Consider the following 17,656-nt stretch of genomic DNA (forward strand, 5'->3'; position numbering starts at 1 on the left):
ATTGCTTTTGGTTTTAAAGGATAGGATAAAACACCACAGAAAGAGAAAAGGAAAGATTATCTCATTATCTCTAGCTGCTTTATCCTGTTCTACAGGGTCGCAGACAAGCTGGAGCCTATCCCAGCTGACTATGGGCGAAAGGCAGGGTACACCCTGGACGAGTCGCCAGGTCATCACAGGGCTGACACATAGACACAGACAACCATTCACACTCACACCTACGGTCAATTTAGAGTCACCAGTTAACCTAACCTGCATGTCTTTGGACTGTGGGGGAAACTGGAGCACCCAGAGGAAACCCACGTGGACACGGGGAGAACATGCAAACTCCGCACAGAAAGGCCCTCATCAGCCACGGGGCTCGAACCCGGACCTTCTTGCTGTGAGGCGACAGCGCTAACCACTACTCACCATGCCACCCATAATAATTATTATTATTATCTGATCCAGATTGAATTTCCATGCCCAGTGTTTCTTGGATAGGTTCTAGATCCACTGCAACCCTAGCCAGGATAACATTGTTATGGAAGATGAATGAATTAAATAATATATTATTAATAAGTATATAATATACAGCACAATCTTCTTTCAGCTGCTCCTGTTAGGGGTCACTACAGCAGATTATTTTTTTTTTTACATATTTGGTTTGGAATAGGTTTTACACTGAATGTCCTTCCTGATACAACCCTCCCCAATCTATTTGGGCTTTGGACCAGCACTGTGCAACCCCAGTGGCTGGGTATTTTACCAAACCTGCATGTTTTTGAATTGTGGTGGAAACTGCAGTACCTGGAAGAAACCCATGCAGACACAGGGAGAACAGGCAAACGCCACACAGAAACGCCCCTGTTGGTCATAAGGAACCCAGAACCTTCTTGCTGTGAGATGACAGTGCTAACTACTGCACCACCATGCTGCCCATATAATATACACTACAGTAAGGGTGACGCAAATCTTGCATACAAATGATCAGAATAAAGTCAGCTGATAGCTAAAGTAACATAGAAAAAACGGCCCCCTTTGAAAGTTTTGGAAGTGCAAGGCCAATTCTTTTGTTTTGGTTTTACAATGAAGACATTTGGATTTGAGATCAAAAGATGAATGAGTTGATCAGAGTTTCAGCATTCATTTCCTGATATTTACATCTAGATGTGTTAAACGACTTAGAACATGGCACTTTTTTTGGCGAATACCCAATTTGTTGTAAGTAACAAAAGTATAGGAACAGTCTTAAAGTAAACAACACTTATTTGGCTGCAGAGCCCTTACTGCTGATGAGTGGTTTGCATCTTACGGTGTGGCCTCATATTTCTACTCTCCAAGTCTGCTTCCAAGAGTAGATTGTAATACCTTCAAAGCTGCCCTGTGGAGGTTGTTGGTGATGACACTGACTGGTTGTTTTGGGGGGGTTTTTTCACAGCTCTCACTATGTACTGTCATCAACTACTGTCGTTTTCATTGACCTGTATGATGTCTGGTTGTTAATACACCAGTGGGTTCTTTCTTTTTCAGGACATTCCAAATTATTGCACTGGCTATGCACAATGATTGTACGATTGTGGCTCTAATTGATTTTCTCTCTTTTCTCAGCTTCAAAATGGCTTGTTTTTCTCCCATAGGGAGGTCTCTGGTGTTTATGCTTTTTAAAAACAAATAATAAAAATTAACAATATCATAAACTGACATTTCTACATCACTGACCTCATCATCAGAGCAAAACAAAGTGTTTAAGTAAGTGATTATAAAAATTTGAACTGACTAAGTCCCAAGAAAGAGCATCAAGTAAAATCCTTAGTATGTATGGAATCAGATTGGATGTTTAATTTTGACTTTTTTGCTTGGATTAGCAACATCTCATAAATCAAACAGTCCAGCTTCCCAGTGCATTTTAGTAGAATAATAAATTTATGGCTCAAGTCAGGGACATCTAGGAGGCCATACTCAATCTTAAGATGTTTACTGATTTTTGAGTGGCAATGTTTTTCAATTTATTGGTACAGATGCCTGTAGGTGTAGCCAACATATTCTGCATCACACAGACCACACAAACAAATAAATAACATTCTGTTGACTAACCAGTGATGGTTTGGCTTTGTGTAACTTGACTTGCTCCTGAATTTTATAACTCATGTAAACAGGAAATAAGACAAAGTTAAAGGGCATATTCTGGACCAATTTCAGGTTTTTTTTTTTTTATATGAAAGTATGTCCCTTTACACACTCATCCAGAAGGGTAATTTTGCACAAGGCCATCTGTCTACAGCAGAAAAAAATAAAATAACAAAATGCGTCTGGAAAAATCCCAAGGGAGCCTGGAGCCAGAATCGTGACGTTACCTGCGGAAGCGCCAGCAGGCTGCGCGAGCTTGCGCAGTTTCAGTACACAGCCTGTGTAGATGAAGCGCTCCCATTTCTCTCTCATTGTCCGGTCTTTTGGAAAACAATGAGTACTAATCCCATCATGATTGGTGTTGCTACACCCTCCTACGATACATCTGTTAACCATTTTAATAATTATGTGATAATGTTGAAGAAATTTGCAGAAAACCACCAGGTCGTTTTCTCATAAACAAGCCAGCGCTGATGTAGGATTCAGAGGGAGGCGTCCCTCACATGATGTCACGAAAATCAATGTTTCCCGGGAAATTCAAATGCAAAGTTTTTTCAGAGACGGACCGATTTGCCTCAAATGGCTTTATTTCAACTGAATTTTTCTGGTATTGTGCAAGGTAAAAAAAGAAAAATGCAGAAAATGCAGAATGTTACAGGTATTTGACCAAAGTTTAATATAATATAGGAGAATTACATTGATCTTGCTCCTGAATTTACCCGTGATGTGTCCTTTAAGTCTAGCACTCAAAGATCCAAGCTGTCTTCTCACAATGTCCGACGACTTCTGGTTTTTTAAAAGGCAAGGAGAAATGAATGGTCTTCGTGTTATCAGAAACTTGATTGGCAGCAGCTAATAACCCTAACTCCTGCACCATCCTGGAGCAGAACTGATCAATGGTTGAACCAGTGAGCTTTTCCGGGTATTTTAGGGCTTGAAAAACTTCTCTCAGATGATCATATTCTTCACTGAAATACTCCTTTGTTGATGGACAATAGGCGTGATGAAGCATAATTTTTAACAAGGATACCTGTGATGCACATGGCTTTGATAATGCAGCAAGAGCCCAGTGTTTGTGGACTTTCTGCAAACCTTTATCAAGTTTACAGCCATTCTTGATGATTTCAAAGCCAAGGAAGGGCTGCTTGTTACTGGATGCTAGCTACATGGTAAAACTCAAAGACGGATGACATTCATTCAAAGTTTGGAGAAATGTCTCTGCTGAAGAGACACTGTCCGTTATTGGCAGTGTGTCATCAATGTATCTATTGTATAACAGCGGAAGTTTGTCACTTCATTCCAAGCTCTCTTCTATCCAACATAATGTATTGACCAGTGTACCCAAAGGTGAGCCCATTGCTATGACGACATCTTGCTTGTTTTGCACACCATCAAACTGGAAAAAGTTTGTCTTTATGATATCGCTAGTTTTTTTTAATTAAATGTATAACAAGTTATTTTAATTAAAAACAAATTCAGTCTTTTTTTTAATACTAAATATCTGAAAATAAAAGCTGAAATTTTGATCCATTATTTTACTGTCATCTTTTGATCTCAAACCTAAATGTCTTGCTGTTCCAATTTCAGATGATGGGGCTTGTAAGGATTTATTCTGTGACCCTCTGTTCAGCTAGAAACAGTTAAAAATGACCTTCTGGTCAGCTAGACATTGTTTAAAAATTCCATTACTGTCGTAAGGACATATTGCTCTGTGTTCTATCTTAAGAATAGGCTGTACATCAGAACATTATTGATAAGAAATGGCCTTTGATATCTGTCTGAACATCCTATCAGAACATTTTGCTTATTGACGTAATTAAGATGTGACCTGCCCAGACCAAGGTCTTTTCACTTGCATGTAATCCCCCCCCCCCCCCCCCCCCACACACACACACACGTGCATATAAAATCTCCTGTTCTCTCTTTGCCTTTCGGCGAAGCTGTGAAATAAAGATGGGAAACTAATTTCTGGGTTCTTGTCTGTTTTCACGAATCGCCCCAGAATATTCTGGGTGACACGGAGGGACCTGTTTGCGAGAGTGTGATCGCTCCAGTGGGGGGGCAAGAGGAAGAGATGGAGGATCTCTGTCCTAACAGTTTGGGGGCTTGTCCGGGATACTCCTGATCAGTAGCCTAGTAAACTAGACCCACCCGCCTAGCGGCCAAAAATATTTTTTTCCTGCGAGTGGGTCTAGCCTCGCACCATATCAACAAAACACCCCGGGTATCAAATCGTGCCCGCCAATCACAACGCAAGGTTTTTGTTTGGATTCTTTGGGCGGGCTTTTGCAGGAGTGACAACAAAGCTGCGCAACGCTGGAGAAAGCACAACAGGAAAGATGGCTATGGCTAGTGAACAGCGCATGTTTGACTCCGCTTTGGAATCAGTTTTAGAAGAATTAGACTTGGAGTTTTCGCTGAAACATGAGCAGGAAGAGGCTCTCCGCTCATTCCTTTTCAAGAAGGACGTTTTCGCTGTTTTGCCAACCGGCTATGGCAAAAGTCTGATCTACCAGCTGGCTCCGCTCGTAGCCAAAAGGATGGGGCTAGTTTGTGCAGTACGAAGAATTAATAAACAGCTTTGAAACATTACTTTTTGATTGTTTCTTATTTTCCCGTTATTTTAAATTTAAGGGAAATTATTTCACCAAACACCACTAAATAAAAATAAAAACTCTCAAAAACAGTTTAAGCAAACCCTTGAAAAACACTTGAAAAAAATGAGTGTATGTTAAGTATGTGGTACAGACTCCAAACTTGTGGTCATTATCTCCAAACTTCTTAATATCTAGAACCTGTTTATTAATTAATACGCATTTTGAAAAATTATTTATTTCAAGGCCTCCCCCACTGCTTTCTGTCGCTCTGACTACGTCACAGTCATTGTTGCGCTGATTGGTCAGAGCTTTGGCCTATACGCACAGAGACAGTTTGAAAGACAGCGGGTTGTTCCACCCCCACCCTTCGGAAATGTCTACGAGCGAGGCCAGACTAAATATTCACATTTAGTCTGGCTTGCCAGGCTACCTGATCAGGTAAGAAATCTCTTTTATTTGAAGGGACTTCCGCCTGGTTGGTAGTATCTGAAAATCCATTTATCTCCGTGTGAGTTGCCACGGAATGATTAGTGTATCCCCATGAAGAGTTGCCACGGGAAGAATTAGTGCGCGCGCATCTGTGTGAGTTACCACAGAATAATTTATCTCGAGACGGTCCTTTCATGTCACCATGGGGGGAAATTGTGTTAAGGTATCCAGACCGGACCCCAAGGAAACCCCACGGGATTGGATGAATCGCTGTGGTTTAGCATTTTACACCAGTCTGTGGTTAGATAATTTGGCTGGCTGGACTGAATCCTAGCCTCAATTTTTGACTCATCCTCGCGCAGGCACTTTTAAAACAAAATACCTCACTTCGGCACATAAACAAATATGCGAGGGATTGGGCGACCCAGAATGGGATTATGATTATATGATTAAAGGCTATTTAGAATGGGTCAGAATGAAATCAATATGGGATGATTTTCATGGAATTAAAGAAACTAAGGAGCAAAAAAAATCAGTACCATGCTCTAAGCCTGAAGATAAGGCAAAACCCGTTTCGTCTACATCTGTTACTGTTACACCTGTTATCACACTACCTACAACCTCCGCTCTACCGTTGCTGTATGAGGGATCAAATAACGTTCCTGCATCCACACCGGTCACAAAAATATATCCGGATTTAAGTAACCTTTCATGCCCTGCTGATAGCGCTCCCAGCACGCCTGCATCTCTTGAGACAGGTGCTAAACCTAAGAAACCCAAAGCAGGTAAAAAACCCTCTTTAAGCTCAAATACGCTGTTACTAAAAAACGAGACTGACGATTCTAATACAGACGAAGACTCTGACGATGATGATGTGGGACCAGATATACCGCCGCCCCCCCCGTGAATGCCGCTTGTGTATGGGTTCAGAAGGGCAGAGGGCTAAAAATCACTCCGCCTTCTGCATCAGACCTAAAAGATATGTGTCACCTCACCAAATCCAGGGACACATGTTGGCCGAAATGAATCCGAGATAATCGCAAAAGAAGCTTTTTTTTTTCGAAATTTGTGATTTTCATTTTTTCCCATAATGTGCAAGTTGAGATCTTGAAGAATGCAATCAGTATTTCAGATAATAGATTGTTTTGTTGGAAAAGCAAACATTTTTTGTTGCAAATTGTCTCGTTTTTGTCAGGACTGTAGCCTGCTGGGGGGTGTGGGTAAATTACCATATGGGCCATTCACATGATGATTTAAGTCTTTTGTGTTTTTTTTTTCGCCAATCAGCTGTATGATATGAGCTGAGCTTGTGGCTACTTAAGCTGCATACAGGCATGTAATTTCACTATGGAATGAGCAAGCTAAACAGAGCACAGAGGAGCTGAAACACCGCGAAGCAAACAGATGCACAGTAGTTACATCGGAGATAACCATTTCTAGCAATAAAACTGCAACCAAAAGGAAGTGTTCTAGGACTACATTATTCCATTGGAGGCATTGATATGTGCAAGGCGATGTTTCTCTTTCTGATGGGGTAAGTTTATTAATCTAAGGCTGTGTGGTTATTTTTGCATGTAACGGAGAGTGTTGTGGTTTGGTTACATGAAACTAGCATTGGGGGGCTGTGAGTACGATTTTCCACCGGCCACAGAGAGGCAGGCTACCTGCTTACTATCCAGAATACCATCTCCCTCCATAGTTCTAATTCTTTCCCCTAGGGTTTTTATTATCATATTGCTAGGGTCACTTAAATGATATTTGAGAACCTTCTGTATGTACGGATGACAATTATTCAAAAATGTCGAAATAAAGAGCGGGTTGGCTTGCTGCTGATCTAATTGCATGTTTCCCAGACAAGTCCACGTCTCGCTAAAATGTGTCAGAAACTTTGAAGTGAGTTCAGCCTTCTCCTGTTTACAATTAGTAACCTGTGAAAGATCACGGTTAGCCTGCTGTCGTGAGAGCAGATAACACATCAATTGTGCCTTTAATTCCTTTATAGCTTTACGGGTATCCTTCCAGTTGAAATTAAACTCATTCTTTGTGGTGGTTATGCCGTCACCTACTTCTATCTTAGTTTTAACCACTTCGTATTCATCATTCTTAGGATTTAGACATGGCACTGCAGCTATTAATGCAGTTTCATCATAACTGTCGCATAGGATGGCATGAAGGATAAAAAGGTAATCTGCTCCTACCAGCTGGCAGTGTCGTGACATTTTTACGAGCATGTCTACGAAGTTAAGTGGTTTGTCTAACGAAGGCAACATTTTAATAATATGTGTCACATAACGAAATCCAGGGACACATGTCAGCCCGCGGGCATTTTGAGTTATTGACATATTCAGAAAGTACAGTTTCTATGCTTTCCAATGATGCCTTCCATGTGGAGATCTGACAATATTTGAAGAATGTGTGGCTCAAGCCTGTCCTAGCTGACTATTGGCGAGTGGCAGGGTACATCCTGGACAAGTTGCCAGGTCATTGCAGGGCTGGCATATAGAGACAAACAACTATTCACCCTCTACATTCACACCTATGGTCAATTTAGAGCTACCAGTTAGCCGAACCTGCATGTCTTTGGACTGTGGGGGAAACCGGACCACCCAGAGGAAACCCACACAGACATGGGGAGAACATGCAAACTCCACACAGAAAGGCCCCTGTTGGCCACTGGGCTCGAACCCAGAACCTTCTTGCTGTGAGGCGACAGTGCTAACCACTACACCACCATTCTGCCCCAATGCATAATATACAATACCTATATTATACACAATGTCTAAAATATCTGTATTATACAATATCTATCTGTAATCTAAATATCTATAATATATCTATTGTGGGGCAGCAAGGTGGCGTAGTGGTTAGCGCTGTCACCTCACATCAAGAAGGTCCGGGTTCGAGCCCCGTGGCCAGCGAGGGCCTTTCTGTACGGAGTTTGCATGTTCTCCCCATGTCCGCGTGTGTTTCCTCCGGGTGCTCCGGTTTCCCCCACAGTCCAAAGACATGCAGGTTAGGTTAACTGGTGACTCTAAATTGACCGTAGGTGTGAATGTGAGTGTGAATGGTTGTCTGTGTCTATGTATCAGCCCTGTGATGACCTGGCAACTTGTCCAGGGTGTACCCCGCCTTTCGCCCATAGTCAGCTGGGATAGGCTCCAGCTTGCCTGTGACCCTGTAGAACAGGATAAAGCAGCTAGAGATGATGAGATGATATCTACAGTGGCATGCAAATGTTTGGGCACCCTTGCTGAAAATGTCTGTTACTGTGAATAGTTAAGTGAGCATTTGAGTTCTCCGGTAACTTTTACCAAGGTTCCAGACCTTAATTAGCTTATTGAGCTGTGGCTTGTTCAAACTCTTTGTTAGGAAAGGTCAGATGATGCAGATTTCAAAGCTGTATAAATTCTGACTCCTCAAACTTGTCCCTAAAATCAACAGCCATGGGCTGCTCTAAGCAACTCCCTAGCATTCTGAAAAATAAAATAATTGATGCTCACAAAGCAGGAGAAGGCTACAAGAACATAGCAAAGTGTTTTCAGGTAGCTGTTTCCTCAGATTGTAATGTTATCAAGAAATAACAGTTAAAAGAAACAGTGGCGATCAAGGTGAGGTCTGGAAGATGAAAACTTTCTGAAAGAACTGCTCATTGGATTGCTAAAAAGGCAAATAAAATACCCTGTTTGACTGCAAAAGACCTTCAGAAAGATTTAGCAGACCCTGGAGTGGTGGTGCACTGTTCTACTATGCAGTGATACCTGAACAAATATGACCTTCATGAGAGAGTCATCAGAAGAGAGCCTTTCCTGTGTCCTAGCCACAAAATTCAGTGTCTGAAGTTTGCAAATGAACATCTAAGCAAGTCTGATGCATTTTGGAAACAAGTCCTGTGGACTGATGAAATCAAAAATAGAACTTTTTGGCCACAGTGTGCAAAGGTATGTTTGGAGAAAAAAGGGTGCCGAATTCCAGGAAAAGAACACCTCTCCAATTCTGAAGCATGGGTGTGGATCGATCATGCTTTGGAGTTGTGTTGCAACCAGTGGCACAGGGCACATTTCATTGGTCGAGGGAAGTATGGATTCGAATAAATACCAGCAAACTCTGGAAGCAAACATCACACCATCTGTAAAAAAGTTGAAGTTAAAAAGAGGATGGGTCCTACAGTACAATTAGATGATGATCCAAAACACACCTCAAAATCTACAATGGAATACCTCAAAAGGCACAAGCTGAAGGTTTTGCCATGGCCCTCACAGTCCCCTGACCTAAACATCATTGAAAATCTGTGGATAGAGCTCAAAAGAGCAGTGCATGCAAGATAGCCTAAGAAACTTGTAGAACTGGAAGCCTTTTGCAAGGACGTCTGTGTGAAAATCCCTCAGGTAAGAACTGAAAGATTATTAGCTGGCTGCAAAGTGTTTACAAGCTGTGATACTTGCCAAAGGGGGTGTTACTAAGTACTGACCATGTCAGGTGCCCAAACTTTTGCTTCAGGTCCTTTTCATTTTTTGGTATTTTATGCCTGTAAATTATGGAAATAAAAATGTAATCTTGTAGAAAATATTAAAGAAATGTCATCGTTACTCTTATGCCTTTTGGTGACCAGTTCATCTTCTGCTCACTTAACTATTCACAGTAACAGACATTTTCAGCAAGGGTGCCCAAACCTTTGCATGCCACTGGATCTATAATTAGGCATATCAGATGCTTGCTGGCTGTGCTGTGAAAATTCTGCATGCAGATGCTCATCTAAGTTTCCAAATCTGTCATTGCTTGCTTAACTCTTGAATATTTTCTATCGTGAATACTATCATTAAAAAGCTTATTTCTGCTTTCCAAAGAAATTTATCCTGTTAAGCTCTGTTCAGTACTTTGGGAATTACAGCAGGCTGAAGTTGGTACAATGGAGTATACTCTCTGCTTGCGTGATGTCAGGAAACTGCCAGTGATATAACTAGTATCTAGTTATATCACCGGCATGTATTCTAAAATAGTTATATATTACTATTTTAGAATATAACTGTAGTTGTTCTGATGAAAAATATTGCGATCTTAGTGGTCAGAATGCTATTTTAAAAGCTGGAAGTCAGAAATGCGAGTGACCTATTTCAATTCAATTCATCAGAATTGTTTATTGTATGTGGCTCACAGTTTTTCGAGGTTAGCCTTTAAAGCTGTGAATATTATCATTTATATTCTTTAATATAAACACTAGTAAACTTTTGAGAAATACAAAGGCCCAGAAAGGGTATTAGAAATGATCTTTTATTAGACTACATTTTATTGAATGTACCAAGTTAACATTTTACCTAACTAGCATGATCAATACTAATTAAATCCTAATTTGTTTTTACTAATTTTTCAAACTTTGTATTCAGTATACAACCATCTATGTGCCTGCCAATTTCCATGTAAATATTTTGAAAAATAGAAAAGTTAAGAAAAAAAAAACATTTGATCTCATTCGTTAATTGGACCCATTTTGGATCAAGTTATCCAAATACATAATATTACATCAGTTTTCAAAAAATTAAGCTGTTTTTTTTTTCAATCTTTGATTTCTGCTATCTCAAGAAAAACTAAACATATTCTAATTCTGTAAAAAGTATGATGTTCTACATTCAATTCTGAATTCAGTGAGAGCCATTTCAAGCAATTTGGATTGAATTTTCACCTGATATGCCTACTATAATAATAAACACTATACAATATCTACAGTGGTGCTTGAAAGTTTGTGAACCCTTTAGAATTTTATATATTTCTGCATAAATATGACCTAAAACATCATCAGATTTTCACACAAGTCCTAAAAGTAGATAAAGAGAACCCAGTTAAACAAATGAGACAAAAATATTATCCTTTGTCATTTATTTATTGAGGAAAATGATCCAATATTACATATCTGTGAGTGGCAAAAGTATGTGAACCTTTAGGATTAGCAGTTAATTTGAAGGTGAAATTAGAGTCAGGTGTTTTCAATCAATGGGATGACAATCAGGTGTGAGTGGGCACCCTGTTTTATTTAAAGAACAGGGATCTATCAAAGTCTGATGTTCACAACACATGTTTGTGGAAGTGTATCATGGCACGAACAAAGGAGATTTCTGAGGACCTCAGTAAAAGCGTTGTTGATGCTCATCAGGCTGGAAAAGGTTACAAAACCATCTCTAAAGAGTTTGGACTCCACCAATCCACAGTCAGACAGATTGTGTACAAATGGAGGAAATTCAAGACCATTGTTACCCTCCCCAGGAGTGGTCGACCAACAAAGATCACTCCAAGAGCAAGGCGTGTAATAGTCGGCGAGGTCACAAAGGACCCCAGGGTAATTTCTAAGCAACCGAAGGTCTCTCTCACATTGGTTAATATTAATGTTCATGAGGTCACCATCAGGAGAACACTGAACAACAGTGGTGTGCAAGGCAAGTTTGGAAGGAGAAAGCCACTGCTGTCCAAAAAGAATATTACTGCTCGTCTGCAGTTTGATAAAGATCACTTGGACAAGCCAGAAGGCTATTGGAAAAATGTTTTGTGGACGGATGAGACCAAAATAGAACTTTTTGGTTTAAATGAGAAGCATTATGTTTGGAGAAAGGAAAACACTGCATTCCAGCAAAAGAACCTTATCCCATCTGTGAAACATGGTGGTGGTAGTATCATGGTTTGGGCCTGTTTTGCTGCATCTGGGCCAGGACGGCTTGCCATCATTGATGGAACAATGAATTCTGAATTATACCAGCGAATCTAAAGGAAAATGTCAGGACATCTGTCCATGAACTGAATCTCAAGAGAAGGTGGGCCATGCAGCAAGACAACGACCCCAAGCACACAAGTCGTTCTACCAAAGAATGGTTAAAGAAGAATAAAGTTAATGTTTTGGAATGGCCAAGTCAAAGTCCTGACCTTAATCCAATCGAAATGTTGTGGAAGGACCTGAAGCGAGCAGTTCATGTGAGGAAACCCACCAACATCCCAGAGTTGAAGCTGTTCTGTACGGAGGAATGGGCTAAAATTCCTCCAAGCCGGTGTGCAGGACTGATCAACAGTTACCGGAAATGTTTAGTTGCAGTTATTGCTGCACAAGGGGGTCACACCAGATACTGAAAGCAAAGGTCCACATACTTTTGCCACTCACAGATATGTAATATTGGATCATTTTCCTCAATAAATAAATGACCAAGTATAATATTTTTGTCTCATTTGTTTAACTGGGCTCTCTTTATCTACTTTTAGGACTTGTGTGAAAATCTGATGATGTTTTAGGTCATATTTATGCAGAAATATAGAAAATTCTATAGGGTTCACAAACTTTCGAGCACCACTGTATTATGCATAAAATGTCTATATCAATAATATACAATATCTATAATATACAGTATACATTATAAATGTGTACACTAGCAATGATAAACAGTATACCATATACAGACAATATGCAGGATATTTATAGACAAGACACAATATACTAAAAATATACATGGCAGTCAGAATACACAGAGTGCAGTGAGGTAGTGCAAACAGGAGTATACAGGAGATACAAGTTAAAGTTAAAGATCTCCAATGATTCTTAGGATTCGCAAGCTTTTACTAATGCATCATCTGGGGCTTCAGCTCTGTTGCCACCCCCCTCACATCTCTACTGAAGAAGGGGCCCAAGCACCTCCAGTGGAATCAGGTGGCCGAGGAATCATTCACCCAATTCAAATCTGCCTTCAACTCAGCTGCCATACTCAAGCACAGAGACCCCACTAAGACCTTAATTGTGGAGGTTGATACCTTGGAATCAGGAGTCGGAGCCATGCTCTCTCAATGCTTTTGAGAGAGACCCAAGCTACACCCAGTGGCTGCCTTCTCCAGAAAACTCACACCAGCAGAACAGAATTATGACATTGGTAACCGGGAAATCTTAGCTGTTAAGCTGGCATTGGAGGAGTGGAGACACTGTCTTGGGGGAGCCACACACTCTTTCACAATATACACAGATCACAAGAACTTGGAATATCTCAAATCTGAAAAATGTCTGAACCCCTGTCAGGCATGCTGGTCCCTCTTCTTCACCAGGTTTTGTTTCACAATTGCATACAGACCCGGATCCAAGAATACCAAGGCAGACACCCTGTCCAGAATGTACTCCCCTGCCACCTCGACTCAGGAGCCCACAACCATCCTACCCCCTGATTGCTTCATCAGTATCCTCACATGGGACACTGATGGGGAGATAGCACCTGGTCACATTCCAGAAGACTGTCCTGCCAACTGAAAGTTTGTACCACTGCAACTCTGGGGCTGACTTATCATCTGGGCTCATTTCTCACCAGCTATGGGGCACCCCAGCAGTCAGCGCACCTATCAATTAATCAAGGCCAAATATTGGTGACAAAACATGCAAGTGGATATTCACCATTTAATCGCCTTGTGCTTTGCTTGTGCTCAAAGTACTGCTGGTAGGTAAGCTGATGCTGCTCCCCATACCCTAATGTCCTTAGGTCCACCTAGCAATTGAATTCATCACCAACCTGCCCAAATCGCAGAACTACATGAGCATCATGGTAGTAATAGATCAATTCTCCATATCCTTCAGACTCCTCCCTCTGCCCGGCCTGCCCTCAGCCTTTGAAACAGCAGAATTGATTTTCTCTCAGGTCTTCTATTACTTTGGCATCCCAGAAGACATAGTCAGTGACTGGGGTCCCCAGTTCACATCTAAACTGTGGTCCAAGTTTATGGATAAACTGGGGTATCAGTCAGCCTGACCTCTGGCCACCACCTCCAGTCCAATGGTCAGGTAGAATGGGCCAATCAAGAAATTGGGTGCTTCTTGAGGGTATTTAGTATGGAGAACCAGAGGAATTGGGCCCAATTCTTACCCTGGGCAGAGTATGCACAGAATTCATTAAAACATTCAACCATACAGCTCATGCCATTTCAATGTGTACTGGGATACCAGCCTCAACTCTTCCCCTGGGACAACTCCCCCACTAACATACCAATCAATGGTTCCTAAGGAGTGGACAGGTTTGGGAAAGTGTCCACCAATGCCTTGAACAGGTGGCTAGGACATACAAGCACTTTGCCAACAGGCATAGAGGGGAGACACCTGTGTACACCCCTGGGTATAGAGTCTGGGTTTCCAGAAAGGACATACAAGACCACAATGCCTGCAAGAAACTCAGCACCAAGCACATTGCCCCCTTCAAGATCCTCCAGAAAGTCAATGAGGTATTGTACAAGCTAGAAAACTCTCTGAGCACTGCTGGGTATCTCCTACCTTTTCATGTGTCCTGCCTAAAGCTGACCATCTCAGGGCCCTTAACAATGGACACCTCAGCCATGTCACCCCAGCACCTCTTAACCTGGAGACAGAACCTGTGTACTTGGTATACAAAATCCTGAACTCCTGCCACAAACAGAGCAACATTCAGTACTTGGTGGACTGGGAAGGTTACGGCCCCAAGGAATGCAGTTGGGTTCCAGCCAGGGACATCTTGGGCCCACTGCCCAAGCAGGAGTTTCATGCCAGGTACCCCAAAAAAACAGCACCTGGAAGCTGAAGTCATCCCAAAAGAAGAAGCACTCCGAGTGAGTACCTTGGGTTTCTTCTGCCATGAATAATGTGGGGGCGGCACGGTGGTGTAGTGGTTAGCGCTGTCGCCTCACAGCAAGAAGGTCCTGGGTTCAAGCCCCGTGGCCGGCGAGGGCCTTTCTGTGTGGAGTTTGCATGTTCTCCCCGTAACCGCGTGGGTTTCCTCCAGGTGCTCCGGTTTCCTCCACAGTCCAAAGGCATGCAGGTTAGGTTAACTGGTGACTCTAAGTTGACCATAGGTGTGAATGTGAGTGTGAATGGTTGTCTGTGTCTATGTGTCAGCCCTGTGATGACCTGGCGACTTGTCCAGGGTGTACCCCGCCTTTCGCCCATAGTCAGCTGGGATAGGCTCCAGCTTGCCTGCGACCCTGTAGAACAGGATAAAGCGGCTAGAGATAATGAGATGAGATGAGGTGAATAATGCGGAAACTCTGAGTTCACGGCAGCCTCCAAACATGGCAGCTGCGAGCTACAACTTCCAGCAAGCTTGACCTTGCCAACTCTCCCAAATTCTAATTAGTGCTGCACCTGGTCCACATTTCCCTATCACCACTAAAGATATTTAAAGCACTCTTCTGTTGCCTGCTCATTGCAAAGTATCGCTCAGTTATTTCATAAATGACCATTCCAAACCCTTGACTTTCTGCTCTGCTTTTCTCAGTTTACGACTTTGCTTCTTTCCACCTTCCTTGATTATGATCTTTGTTTTGCCTCTGACATTCTGACTGTGCCTCACTCAACCCTCGTTTCCCCTGACTATGGTTTGGATCACGATTTGGATTTGTTTACCAGTTTGCTATGGACTCTTCTCCGTGATTGCATTTGTAAAGTCACCTGCTCATCTGACCATGAAAAGCTGATGATATTGTTGAGGTCAGCACAGGTTCTCCAATTTCAGCCAGGGAGCTCTGTAACATCTTTAGCCTTGCACTTGGATTCTTGGACAGGTCTCTGACATTTAGCTTTCTTGTCTGAACACAATTTGGCCTATTCTTGATAGTGTCTGAGTTGTGCCATATTTTTTCCACTATATTATACTGTATTTCACAGTAGTCCTAAGAAAGTTGAAAGCCTGGCCAATGTTTTAATAAACTTTAGGTTGTTTCTTCCTAATAACCTCATCTTGAAACTTCATGGGCAATTCCTTGATCTTCCTGACAGGCGGACTGTTTGATCTGCCATTTTAGCTGTGAGACCTCCAAAAGTCAAAGGTATTTATTAGGGATGTCCCGATCCGATCACGTGATCGGAAATCGGGCCCGATCACGTGGTTTCAGACTCGATCGGAATCGGGCATTACCTCCCGATCAGGGATCGGATATATATCTGTATAATATATTCTCATTTTTAACACATCAATAGCTATGCGTTGGCACAGAGTGAGACCAGACCTCTTGTCTCAACACAGCAACATCAGCGCGTGCGGCATGACATCACTTTGTAGCGGAGACGCTATTGGTTATTGGCTGCCTGTTGCCGGCGAAGTTGAACACGGAAGCAGTTCGAAGCGGAAAGCAAAGCATGTCTGCGGTGTGGCAGTATTTCAAAGTTGATGACAACATTGCCATAGCAAACTGTGAAATATGTAAAGTTGGAATTTCAAGGGGTGGACAGGAAAGGGCCGCATTTAATACAACAAACCTGATACGGCACCTGAAAAACAAACACCCGACACAATACAGCGAGTTTTTAGTGCTGTTGCAAACGTGTTGGATGACAAAAACAGGCTCAAACCTGAAAGGGTAGAAATGCTTGTTTTCATCAAGAAAAACGTTCATTTCCTTAATTGAAATTACTGTATACCACTGTGAGATGCGTTCTTAAAAGCAAATTACTGGCACTGTGGCAGTTTTATTATTATTTTTTTTATTTGTTTACATTCCTGCCAGGTATTTTAAGGTTATGTTTTTAATTTATGTTATTTATTGTTCAAACTACCTCACGTAAGTGCTCTGTTTGCTAACGGAGTTGTTGGATGTTAAAATAAGGTGTTAAATTAAAAAAAATGAGGAACATCCTGGATCCGTTTCTTTCCTAGTCTTTATTATTTTTTATGGATTATAAGAAGTATCGGATCGGGACTCGGTATCGGCAGATACTCAAAATCAAATGATCGGTATCGGATCGGAGGGCAAAAAAACCTGATCGGGACATCCCTAGTATTTATTGTGCAAGCAAACAGTTAGATGCATTTTGATTAACAATTAAAATGGCTGTACCCTGTGAAACATATTTTAATGTGCCCTATTGACAATTAAATACAAGTCCTAATTTAAACTGCTAAAGGATAGGGGAGTGATACATCAATACGTATCAATTATGCAGTTTTAGACATGTTATTTTTAAAACAATTTGAAGACTATTGAAACTATTAAATTTTAAATCTGCAGATGGTCACTTCAGAATAAAAATATCCCATTATCAACTTAAATTTGATGCAATACAGCAAATGAGAAATAATTATAATTCTCATTTTATTGTATTGCATCAGATTTAAGGTGGGGTGAACACTTTCTGGTGGCACTGTAATTATAACACAAAGAAAGAAAACATTTTTAAGGTGAATGTAATTACAGCCAAATTCCACATTTAACAAACTGAACATGTACATCTGCAAGTAAAAGCTGAGTGGTTTGCTACTGACAAGAGAAGAGACAGTTCATTTGGTTAATGGCTTAATGCCTGAAAGGCAAAAGAGTGGGTGTACAGTATGAACACTATAATCCAGTCCTGTTTTCTTAACCCTCATCCTACCATGCTATTTTACACCTTAATCTTACCATGTGGGGTCCGTTTGGACCCCAATACTTTTCTTTAAAATTAAAGCTTATAAAGACAAAATCACCAGATAAGTTTTGTTCAGAACATCTTGTATTAATAACAGCAATACACTAAAGGGCCCAAGGCATAAAGAACACATTTAACCTTCATCCTA

General features: G+C 41.4%; 1 protein-coding gene across 1 annotated transcript in view; it reads right to left on the minus strand.

Moving 5' to 3' along the window:
* The window catches only part of LOC132893060 (citron Rho-interacting kinase), a 450,073-nt gene that overhangs the window by 297,739 nt on the left and 134,678 nt on the right, over positions 1–17,656 (minus strand). The window lies entirely within an intron of this gene.

The sequence above is a fragment of the Neoarius graeffei genome, chromosome 10, assembly GCF_027579695.1.
Source record: "Neoarius graeffei isolate fNeoGra1 chromosome 10, fNeoGra1.pri, whole genome shotgun sequence".
NCBI lineage: Eukaryota > Metazoa > Chordata > Actinopteri > Siluriformes > Ariidae > Neoarius > Neoarius graeffei.